The sequence below is a fragment of the Lissotriton helveticus genome, chromosome 11 (genome assembly GCF_964261635.1).
Source record: "Lissotriton helveticus chromosome 11, aLisHel1.1, whole genome shotgun sequence".
Taxonomy (NCBI): Eukaryota; Metazoa; Chordata; class Amphibia; order Caudata; family Salamandridae; genus Lissotriton; species Lissotriton helveticus.
In genome coordinates, this window is record NC_136072.1 from 206,853,497 (window position 1) to 206,866,571 (window position 13,075).

Here is a 13,075-nt window from a genome sequence, read left to right on the forward strand (position 1 = left end):
TTTGTCAGAACTCTCATTTCGGTCGGATCTTTAGTCGGATAATCTTGTTCCCTTATTAGACAATTAATTAGAAACTTCAATAGCATGAGCTGAGTCTCAGCTTTCCTTAGAGACATGACTTCGCCAATACTTTCTGGGTCTGTTCCTGTACGAATGAAACGATATATTCTGTCTAGATCTTCTTTCATATTCGGTAGGGTGTCCAAATACTCGGTCACCCGTCTTACGCGCAATGAATATATAACCATATTATCATCGCCTGGGACTGGATCATAACGGCATTCGGTAAGAGCTCGCTTGATATCTGCAACGGACTGATGTTTGGGCGTACGCTGTAACGCACGTTCATGTAACTCGACTAACATTACACGTTTGTGTGGCGGCGGGGTACCAGGAGGACCTCCCCCCGCGGCCCCTAAACTGGAATCGTCGACTGATACTCTTCGTGCTGGCAGAGTGACCGATGTAGCGGGTACTTGTACTGTAGGCTGGACCGGGGGTACCGTAACAGGTGCTGTAACAGGTGCCCCGGTGGCTGGAGGAACAGAAATTACATTATTTACAGGAGCAGGCGGAACAGGATTTGCATATTCTGGGACTGTGTTGTCCAAATAGGACGAGAGAAAAATATCAGCTGCGGTCGGTTTGTGACGTAGCTTGGTCGGAACTAATGGTGGCGGGAAACTACTGGATGCCTCCGGGGCTGCTTTTGGCAAGCCCTCGGCAAGAAGAGGGTACATACCCTTAATGAGGGCATTCCTCTGTCTGTCTGACTGTTCGGCTTTAACTCGTTCACCTATTTCGATTAATTCCCTTTCTTGGGCTCTTTCTGTGGATTCTCTACTTAATTCTGCTTTTCTGATTTCTTTTTCGGTTCTTTTATGAGATTCTTTGCGCCATAACTCGATGGCATCTTTCTGTGACTGTCTTGCTTTCTTTTTCCATAATGCTTCTTCTACTCGCATGATGCACTCGGCATCCCATGTGCCTGATACAGGCCATCTATATTTCTCTTCTAGATCTTTAGTATACTCGACCCATAAGTCTAGATATAATATGGCACTTATGCCATGCTTATGATACATAAAATGACCTGGACTGTCCCTAGGCGGGACAGGAACTGCTTCCTCGAGCAGACCTTTTCTAGTTCTTAACTGACGTAACTTTGATAACAGAGGCATGACTTAGACTGGGATCTAGACACAATACAATACACAATGAACACAATAATAACTTGAAAACAGATCACTCATACCACGACATTGAAAACACATTGAATGACATTAAAATAACAGTTCGGACAGAAACATTACCTGGAATACTTGAGAACAGAACACATGAATTTCTCGAGAACAGAACTTACTAGAATTACTAGATGCACGGCTGAAACAGTACGAAACATACCGGTCCCATAAAGAGACACGTCAGGACCCGCATCCACCTAGGTGGACACTTCGTGTTGGATTTGCGTACCCAAACCCACAGACCAGAGACAAATTAATTGACCCTGTCTAGATACTACCCCAGCAACGGTACTCACCGGGCAGCAAGAACGGAAGGCCTCGGACTGGACTGGACTGCTACGACGACGGACTTCAGTTACGGGTGGGCCTCCGGATACCTCGGACCTTGGACTCTCGGCTTGGGCTCTGGTCGGGACTCGCCGCGTTCCTCCACCGCCTCGTCTGGATGCTGGACCGCAACCTCCGTCTCCTCCGTGGGCCTGAGGGATACTTGAAGCAGAAATATCTGCACGTGGCCGGTATGGTTCCGTCACGGCTGCAGAGGGTCAGGGGGCTTCTCCGGCACGTGGGGAAAGGGCAAGTCCCTACTCGGGCGCCATTATGTGGTAAATAAATAATTAATTACCGGTACTATTTTTGACTGGATACAATATAAACAGATAGCTCAATAAATAAGAGTCAAGATTCGAGGTAGCCGGAGTTTTGCAGGTTTTAATATAACATAAAGGACAGGAACAAGACGACCTGCACGGGAATAGGATGGCAGCTGCCGGGGGCAGGATCGGGACAACAGCCAACTTTAATAACAGTGCATAACATATATAAACTAAAACAAATTACATTGCATTCAGTACAGTAGGCGTAGCAGTGGGCGGGGCTCATAGCAGTCGCGAAAGATAAGGCAGAAAGTAGGTGTAACAAGAGGCGTGTACATAGACATGTGATGTAAACGTAACAGATTATGTCATAAACGGGGCGGAAACATGGAGGGGGCTACCTAAGGAGCCGGGACCTCTAACCTAGTGGTGCGCGCAAGCTGGCAATGACGTGTTACTAGGGAGAACTGGGGGCTATGACTTCTGCACTAGAAGAGGAGACTAAAGTCTGGAGTGTCAGAGCGACATGTACCTAAACACTATCTAGTATCTGATGTTTAGAGAACATGTTGATAGAATCCAAAAGTTATCAGGGCAAAGGCTAACAGACTCTAAGACTGGTGCATGCATTATTCTACATGTAGTACGTGTTGAGGAATATTCGATGACCATTAATACAGTATTTCTCTTACATGGAGACATAAAGGCTAGACTATGACTGAAACTATTGCTGCGATTCAGTAGCTTAGGAATGCAGAGAAGGAGGGCTGGACTGATAACTAGAATCATAACATACTCTTGGCAGACTGGCAGGCAGAGCCAGGCCGAGCCGGGCACTGTGAGGCAGGAAGTAAGTGAAGGGTCAGGGATGCAGGTGGGGGCTGTATCGCTCCTCGGAGAGGGTTCAGGAGACAGGAGCTGAATCTGAGTCCGGGCCCTTTTGAGGCCTAGAAACGGGGACTTTTACTGAATTAACGTGCACACTGTGAAACGTGGCAACATAGGTTTACATAGGCCTAATACTCGTAGCTTTCACGAGAACTGGAAACTGGCATACTAGAGTTGGACACAACTGAAATTGCGTCTTTAATTGATCATAGGGAATACATATGCATATTGATCATGCACATATAACATAAGATGGGGGAACACGTAGGGACACAGAACATGGCAAAATTTACTTTTCCACAGCACGCGCAGTGGGTGCTGCTGGCCGCCTTGCAGCTTCACAGTAGATCAGCAGATGTTAGCTGTGTAGGTGGTGTGTGGGCATGAAGGGTCTCTCATCCTGCTCCACGACGTCGACATGAAACCATGTATTTCTACATGTGTGGAATACGAGGGTCCGAGTAGGATTGCATGCCATGAGTCTGCAGGGGGCAGTGATTCAGCAGCTGTTTACTCTTGCCGCTCGTGAATATTCTAAGGTATGGGTAATCCTCACGCACAGGGGTGTAATCACTCAGAAAAACACAGCAGACCGCACACGATGAATACCACTTTAATTTGACAAGTCCCAAAGACTGCTCTGTGATCAAGAACAGAGAATGGTGTGTGTGTGCGTGCGTACGTGCATGTGTGGGGATTGCTCTAGAGTAAAATGTCAATGTGAGAAGAAATGTGCCCTTGCAGATTGTAATTTTCGCCAATACTGCGCTTAAGGACCCTAGTCTGTGAAGATCTCTGCTTGTGGGTTATTATGTTAACATTTTAAATGCTGCACCTTTTAATTTGTTCCGATATGAAAAAATCATTAACACGCACCAGCTTTGATAATGGAAAGGAAAGCATTTTTAAAGGAAACTTGGGAGAAAGTAGCTCTTTTTCGAGGAAATATTGTTTGTTTGTGGCGGATTGCTGTTTTCAAGTTGTACATTTGGGAAAAATCTGATCTATGAAAAGGCCAATATTCGGGATGTCCATAAAACTTAAATCTGGTAGTAAACATCTGGCACACTCCGAGATGCAAGTAACGCTGAACGGCCTGTCCCACACGAAATACTGGCTGCACCCGGAGTTTGCACCGCGTGGGACGGGATCGTCCACTCGTAAAATCGATATAAAGCAAGGATTTTGACTTCAGCGTGTAATTATAGCTCCCGGGAATTCTGTGCTACATGTACATGCGTGCAGTGGGTGGTGACAGGGCTTGTGAAACGATATTACACCCATTGATTAAGTGCCAGGGATCTCGTCAGGAGGCGTGTTAAGTACAGCACATACCAACATTATAATTAAAACAAGAAGCGAGAGCAACAAGCTCGGGAGTTGTGTGCGCGCGCACGTGCAAAAAAAAAAAAACCACGCGAGTGGTGCGCACGAAAGAAGGAGAGGCCAGAGCGCAGAAAGCTGCCGGCTGCGCGCGTGCACCCAAGCGCAAGGCCGTGTGGCAGCACTTTTAAAAGCCCTAATAAAATGTCTAGCAGAGCACCGCATGCGCTGGCTCAGGCGAGACCTAAAAAGGGAAAGTTAACTAATGGCAAGCGGGGAGAAATTATCCACCACGTCCTCCACCACCACCTCTACTAACACCATGTCCACCACCACCACGTCCACCACCACCACACCCACCACCATGTCCACCACGTCCACCACGTCCTCCACCACCACACCCACGTCCACCAGCACCACACCCACCACCACGTCTACCACCACTACGTCCACCACCACTACATCCTCCACCACCACCACCACACCCACCACCACCACGTCCACCACCACCACCACTACGTCCACCACAACCATGTCCACCACCACCACGTCCTCCACCACCACCACGTCCTCCACCACCACCACGTCCACCACCACCACACCCACCATCACGTCCACCACCACCACGTCCACCGCCACCATGTCCACCACATCCACCACCACGTCAACCGCCACCATGTCCACCACCACCACCATGGCCACCACCACGTCCACCATGAGGCCACCACCACGTCCACCACATCCACGTCCACCACCACATTCACCACCACGTCCACCACCACGTCTGCCCCCATATCCACCCCCACGTCCATCACCACCATGTCCACCACCGCGTCCAACACCACCACGTACATCACCACCTCGTCAATCACCACCACATCCACAACCACCACGTCCACCACCACCACATCTACCACCAACATGTCCACCACAACATCCATCACCATTTCCACCACAACCATATCCACCACCACCACGTCCACCACCACCACGTCCACCACCACCACCATGTCCACCACCACCACCATGTCCACCACCACCACCATGTCCACCACCACCATGTCCACCACCACCATGTCCACCACCACCATGTCCACCACCACCGCATCCACCACCACGTCCACCACCTTAATTTCCTATGCAATGAATAACGTTAATAGATTTTTCAGTGGCGCATCTGCAGAAAAGCCCTCTTCCTGTTGGAAATTAAGAGAAACTTAACCCCTCACCCAAACAATACATTTACGAAAAAAAATTGACTGAATGAGAGCCGTGGCTTGCGGCCTTGGTGCTCCAGTAATATTACACCTGGCGGCCAAGAAACCAAGAGCGTAGAAGCCCTGCGTGCAAGGCTGCCGCGCTGCAGACGCACGCACCACAGCAGCCATCTATGGGTTCTGCCCCAGTAGCTTGTGTGGTTTAATGTAACAGGCGATTGGCTTTGAATAGATCCCATGGGCTTCCCAGGGGCAGGATACACTTACAGGGGCAGATTTAATCTTCCATGAAAAATCTGTGGGATGCCAGTGGAGACTGGGACAAAGAGGCGCGAGCGGTTTATAGCCACTGCCAAAGAGACCACAGGACATAACTTCTCCAAACAGTATCTGTCCATCTTCACCTTTGACCCAGTAATGCACACCAGAACCGGAGTCCTCAAGGACAACTGTGGCAATCAAACCCCACACACAGGTATCTAGGTAATCCATAGGATTGGTTCTGTTGTGGGGTGGGAAGGGGGAATTCCATAAATCTAATGCCATTTGAATATAATTAAATTGGGGACTTTACTATAAGGACTATAGTACTTCAAGGAAGTAAGCGGGCACCGAGGCATTTATGCCACACACATGTTTATTTGTTGACAGGAAAATACACTATGCAAAATGTTTCAGTAACTGACAGCTTTTGAATGAACCTGGGCAGAATCATTCTGCCCAGGGCCCACACAAAAGCCCACACAAAAGCTTCAAATGTAAGTTTTCTAATGTTACTAAAAACACCAGGAGACGGAAGATAACAAGCATTTGCAATGCAACAGGTCGCGCATTTACACGAGTTTAAGCTATTGGGATTGTAAATGACAAAGCATTTTATATATGTTTTGAAAACCAAAACATAAATAAAAGGCATTGTCATTTACAATGCCAATAGCTCAAACTTCCGTAAATGCGAGACCAATTGCATTGCAAATGCTTGTTCCAGTTCGTTGTGTGTCCAAACACCCATTTGGTAGCAAGTAGCAGGTATACTGCAACTGTGTGGTATTTAGTAAATATCAAATGAATCGCTAGTGGGCTGCCAACTATCAGGGTCGCACTGAGATAGAGAATATTTACGGGCACCAAAATAAAAATGCTCACCATTAGTGAATTGCTGAAGAAGTGGCATCTATAAGCTAACTGTAATGCAAGCTATCATGCAAAAGGAAAATAATAATAGACTACTGCGTAGAATATCTGTGCAATGCAGTAAAAAAAAAAAAAGGACATAGATATGCAAGTCAGATTCAGAGAGGACTATATTCATTCTATATCATGCATTACAATATTTTATCTTTCTCCCACTGGAAACTTGCTCTGCCCAGTAAAAGTTAATGTTAACATGTTCCATTAAAACTCTCCCACATTGTTGTACCAAAATACATTTAAGCCTTCTTTATTTATGTACATGAGGGTATGCGCTGCTCATGTGCGTGCTTATATTACGTGAATCACGGTTCATTACCATTAAAGAGAGGCATAATAGACTTGCAATGTCCCTCTCTGTGACATTACTGCACACTGCCTATGCTAATTTGCAAACCCTGCCCCTCTAAAACCTATTTTTTGTTTTGTTTAGGGCTCGTGCCCCCTGTACTCTGCATTTTCGTACTTGCGGTTTGCTGTTTTCAGTATCAGTATGGATCTACTGTTAATAAGTCCCATTTGCCATTGCTCATTCCTTGTGGGCCTATCTAGTTGTAGTGGCCCTTCATTATTGCCTGAGCTAAACTTAGTCTGGTAGAGAGGGCATGCCATCTTCTTCCCTATCAAGCTTGTTGGCGCTAGAGGCATCTCACAATGGGCTCTACCCGAATACCTCAATGAGAGTAATAATGCTCTATCATATGTGATGAGCTTACCATTTTCTGGGACGAATCCGGCTTGGTTCCTTGCCCTTGACCATGTCCGGACGCAGGCGGGCTAGCCTTAGGCGCGCCAGCAGCATGCCGCTGCGCATCCGTGCTGTGGGCACCATAAGTAGGCTTTTGCTTAAAGTCGTTCTACTGTTCGACGTAAGTCAGGCTTCCCCACAGTGAGTAAGCATTCAATGCAGTTTCAGTTTAAAAAAACATTTGTTTCAAAAAGCTTTACATTTAGGGCGCACCCGGAAGAGGGACGGAGGTCGGGGCTGAGCGACGCTGTGACAGGACAGCAGATCTGCTCCTTGGGAGTTGGCACTCTCAGCGAAATTCCATGTTGTGTTCAGGCGAAGGACTGGGAATGCACGGCTCCCTTGCAGAATGTGATCACGCTGCTGCTGCCCAAGATTGAGGTGGAACTTGCTGTAACTTAGATCTTGGTGTTGTGCTCTTTGGAGTGGGTACTGCTCAGGTGACCTCTGTGCCTTGATGAAGAATGCAGACGATCAAGTGTGTCGTGGTAGGAGATGGAGCTGTTGGGAAGACCTGCCTGCTCATCAGCTACACAACCAATGCTTTCCCAGAGGAATACATCCCCACCGTCTTCGACAACTACAGCGCCCAGATGACTGTTGACGGGCGGACTGTCAGCCTGAATCTTTGGGACACTGCAGGTCAAGAGGAGTACGACCGTCTCCGCACCCTCTCCTACCCTCAGACCAACGTCTTTGTAATCTGCTTCTCTATTGGGAGCCCATCATCCCATGCTAATGTCCGTCACAAGAGGTCTCCCACCACTGCCCGAATGTACCCATCCTACTTGTGGGAACCAAGAGTGATCTCCGAAGTGACCCCGATACAGTAAAGAAGCTAAAGGAACAAAACCTGGCGCCAACCACTCCCCAGCAAGGGCACTCTCTTGCCAGGCAGATTGGAGCAGTGAAGTATTTGTAGTGCTCTGCGCTGAACCAGCTGGGGGTGCGGGAGGTGTTTGCGGAAGCTGTACGTGCCTTTATGAACCCTGTGATAAAGAAAAACTCCAAAAAGTGTGTTCTGTTTTAGTGCCTTCTTCTAACACTGAACATTTACTGGTGCAGAAAACCTTGGGAAGACAAGGTGCAAGTTTGGGGACTTTGTTAGCAATCTCTTTTTGCGGCAGTCAGAAGGCTTTGGGCCACCCTTCTCTGTAGAACAGTATGGTTTGGATGTTTGCCTAAGACTGGAATCATCTAGAAATGTGGAAAAGAGAAGGGCGTGCCGCAGAAAGTACCTGGTACAGCATTGTTCAGGAACGCCCGCAACTCTTCTGGTCAGCAACTATTCCAGGGCTTTGCAATGAAAGCATGTATAAACCTTTTTTTTCTTGCTTAGTGCTTTTTTGTACTGGAAGGGTTTACTGTAGTGCATTCATGTTTGTACTCCTTTTTCAAGTTTTTTGCAGGATAGGTATACTGGTTGGGAAAATTGGTCTCCTTGTTATCATGCAGCTTCAAAGTGCAATTTAAATGCTGTAATCTAGACCCTTTGTGTACTAAAGTGGGTTTAGAAGCATACAAATGTGCTGGCTCAGGAAATTGAAGTAAAGCAGCACCTGGATTCCTCCCACCCCCTTCAAAACAGGCCAGAACTTCCTTTGAACTTTGAATATCATTGGTGTTTTTAGCCATAAAGATGCAGGCGCAAGAGTGTCCTTCAGAGGCCCACCTTTGATCACAGAAAGTTTAATATTACATTTAGCATTATTCTTGTGTGCCTCAATGCCTAGAGCCAGGTTCAGGGCTACAAGATGGGGGTTAGGCAAAGGCCAGCCCTTCACAAGCTCAGGTTTGAAGCAAAGCGAGCCAAATTCAGTCGGAGATTCGTCAAATGCCTTTGCCACGCCACTGAATCTGAAGGCATTATCTCCTTCCTTTTATGGTAAGATTTAGTTAAAGTGAATCCGCTGCAAAGATCCTGTTTAGTTTTCCAGCTCCTCTTAGGCCAGTTTGGTTCCAGGCTTGCGTAAGGAGCCTACCTGTAGCTCCGTCAAGTCTTTTTCTGGTGGAATAATGTCCTGCACAACTGTGCCATCTACCATTGTCCTGCTAACCATACCCGTGGCTTAATTGACAGCATGTTCACAAGCCGAGTGGAATTACGCTGCTTAACATTCTCTCAACAAGGACATTTTCAGACGCTACTGTGAGCTGAAGGTAGAGTGAAGTGCCCGGACCCATGAAGATTCTGTGCAATTTAGAGACGGCTTAATGTGGGCTACAACTTCACAATTATCTCATTTATCTTTGTTGATCATTGTGAACAATACTGAGCATTAATCATTGGAGTGATAAAGCAATTTTAGAACCAAAGTATTGATAGTCTGGGGCTAGCTTAAGATGCGAACGTGGTGTCCTTTAATTATTAGGTGTAAAGGTCGGCACAGTAGGGTGGTGTTTAGAAATGATCAGTGATGGGTTCTGTATTAAAGGTCATTAGCTAGAAGCAGGAGCGCAATCCCCGACACCAAACAAACGCTCAGGGGAGCAGCAGAAGCTCTAGCCTTAAATACCAAAAGACTGAAATGGAAGCTTGATACATAAGCCATCAGATGAAGCAGGGGTTCGTTCTGTGCCTGTAAAGATTGTTGTCGGATGACATGGTGATTAGAGAGAGCCACTGAAGCATCATCTCTTTGCCTTAAAAGGGAGTTGGCTACATGGTTTGTCTCTGAGGACTGCAAGGCAAGTAAAAAGAGGCTCGATGTAATGGGTGGAATGTGCAAGTTCCTCATTCGCGGTCTACAATGAAGAGGGGAACATTATAGCTTACCCTTGAAAAGAAGCTCGGTCTCTAAATACAAGCCCAGTTGCTAAGGCTGTGTTCAAGGACAGTCGAGCTGTGGTCGACAGATGCTGTCCTTAAGTGATGGAGCATAATGGAAGGGGGTTGAGAAAGATACCCGTTCCCAGAAACAAGTGAACCATGGTATGAAGGGTGAAGTGCTACACATTTGGCTCTCCTAAACACAGTGGGATGGAATATAGGCTAAGTGTGATGTCTAAGCTGCAGTAACACAAGCAAGAGACAGAATACCTGTGCGTAAACCAGTGAAGCACTAAACGAGACATGCCCCTATACCAGTCAAAATTAATTTGACCACAGCGCTCCGTGAGTGAGTGACATCAGTAGGATGAACAAAGCGCAATAACCGGTCACGTGCCACGTGCCCTCTTGTGTGACAAAATCTATTACCACACTGATACATTGTAAACCCAAAAATACTTGGTAAATGGCTGTAAATCATAAATATTTGAATATATGGTCCATTCCCTGTTACTCTAATTTGAGGACTGAGACTTAATGATAAACAGCATGCTCAAACCCGTAGGAACAAACACACACGCACTTACTTTCCCTTTATGGTGAAAACAAGATATTGGTGGCCTCCTAGTGTGGTTCAGCAACATAGCCGGTCTGTTACTAAGCTGCGTGCTGGCTCTTTTCTCCCCTGGGAGTAGGGCAGGAGGTTTGAAACTGAGAAGGTTGAGGAATAAATGTTACTGCTCTAACAATTCGTAAAAAGAAGGAATTACTCTCCAATAATTGAAATCAGACAACATTTCTCAGTTGTTTGATATTCGTTTTTTCTCCCTGAGGCTGGTGATAAAATAAGCGCTATATTAACATCAATATTGCAGATGTGTGCTTTTTCTGATGTTGCTTACAGATTAAAAATAATCTGCAAGCAGTACACAGAACTGAATTCAGTGTGGCTTTAACAAGTCTAAAACTTACCCTCTTCCTCTTGACCAGATGTCAGTGCTACCTTTGCCCTGTTCCAAGGGAGAGCAGTAAACAAGAAGCAATCTAGAGTTTCCTATTTCTCCTGATTGATGCAGGTTTAGAAAACAGTCCTTAGCAAATCTTAACAGGACCATTGCTGGAACATGACCAAAAGCTATTTTAGGAGGCCTGAAAAAGTACATTTGGAAAGAGAGCATCAATGAGTTCTTTTAAGTAGCATTTATCTTCACAAGATCCAGAGGTTCTTCTCTCTCCAGAGAGTGTCATTAACTTTAATGTCCCCCTCTCTTGGTGGTTCTTCCCCTTTCGAAAGATTATCCTCTGTGACTTAAGATGTCATGACACTGAATAACAACTAGGAATCTAATTCTTCTCTTATGAGGGTACAAATCTAAAACCTATAGCCTGGGAAGACTGAACCCAAACGATATGCGCTTCTGATACAGTCGTCGAACCTTAGGTGAGAACGCCACAGGAATTTATCATCAAACTGCAGCAGATAATGTGCCGATACGCTACTTTAAAACTTCAGTGAAAAGACTGGAAGACCAGTGTAAATACAACGTGTGCTATCACGGGACCTGTATCTAAACAAAAATGTATTTAAATGTAGAAATTATAAAAGACCATTTCTTAATTTAATTTTTTTTTACATCTCATAAGTATTTTCCGTAAGCATCATGAAATGTCTTTGACCTACAAGCGAACAGGTATTCAAAAGCCTATTCGGGGGAAAAAGAATGAAATAACATGAAAACGCAACCCCTAAAACATTAGTTGTGACAGAGCACTTAGAAGTTGACACAAAAGAAAGCTTGTCCTGAACCCATGTAATACACCAAGGAAATGTGCATGTACACAAGATGACGTTCTGTGTAGAGCTCTCTATAGCCTAGGGAACTCCTGCTTGTAATTGTGGAAGAGCATACAGAGTCCACGTCCCTAAACAGCATTCACTATCATTTAACATCAGTCACTACTTAATAGTATAAAATATTATTAATAGTCATAAACTGTGCTGATCTAAAGTAACTGGTGCTCCGCCCCCCCATACTACAGGTTTATTTCTAAGTCTAATTACTATAGGGAACGGCAAGCGAGAAGACCGCCTAACAGAGGATCTGTATCTGAACACCGTACACAAATCTGACCAAAGACGGCAAGAGGAAACACTACCTATCGCTTGGAGTGCAAAGAAGGCTGAACGCACTGCCCTAGATCACCATTGGTCAATGGGCCAGCCAAATGAACACACATGGCCGAATATGACTCGAAAATAGCAGCCCTGGTTTCCTTCAAATAACAGAACATCACTTTTTAGGCCAATGTCACTAGTCCTCTATTGGTTATTAGTTTTTCCTAAGCAGACATTTGGTGCTCAAAAATGCTTGCTGATAGAGTTTTAGAGCAAACTAGGTTTTATTTTCCAGATATGTGCAATAGGTGTGAGAGATGAAGTTAGTACTGAATAGTAGTAAACATATTTGTGTGTGACCTACATCGACACAACTGTTGTCTTGTTCATTGTAAGAAAGATGGCCTCCTCTGCACAGTAAGATTTAGCCGGGTCCCCTGAGCCTTTGGCATATTTTGGGAATTCTGTTTCAACCCATCAGTCAACTTCATTTGTACTTTGGTGTTAAGAGAAAAGCATTGAAATCAGCACAGTTTTGATAGAAGGCTTAGGAAAGGTACTGCCAGATCACATCTTTTAGACAGAGGCCCAAAATACCTACATCTCAAAAATTACAACACATGATAGATGGTAATGAAATGGTTAACATTTTAAAACCATTGGTGTGGGGATGTTTTAGCAGAAGAGGTGTTGATAGAAAGAACCCACTACTGTCTGAAGCATCACAGACTGTTCTGGGTGGGAGGGAGACTTTTCTTGTCCTAATTTACTGGGTTGACCCCAAGGAATCCTAGCAGCCATCAGGGTATGCTATCGTAGTGAGAGCGAGCGGGTCCGTGGTGAGACTGTGGATACTTATCGTACTTGAAATCTCTCTATGCAGAGCTCTTCTTTGTCTCCATGTTTGTGAGCTTTGACGTGTGCCTTGATTTCTGAATAGCAATAATTATGTGCCTAGTTATCATACTTCTGCTGGTAACTG

At 45.6% G+C, this 13,075-nt stretch overlaps 1 protein-coding gene and 1 pseudogene across 9 annotated transcripts in view; one reads left to right on the forward strand and one right to left on the reverse strand.

The window, feature by feature from the left end:
- Positions 1-13,075, reverse strand: part of LOC144792353 (uncharacterized) — a 250,193-nt gene that overhangs the window by 167,458 nt on the left and 69,660 nt on the right. The gene's annotated exons all lie outside the window — the stretch shown is intronic.
- LOC144791384 (rho-related GTP-binding protein RhoG-like) lies at positions 7,603-8,303 on the forward strand (annotated as a pseudogene).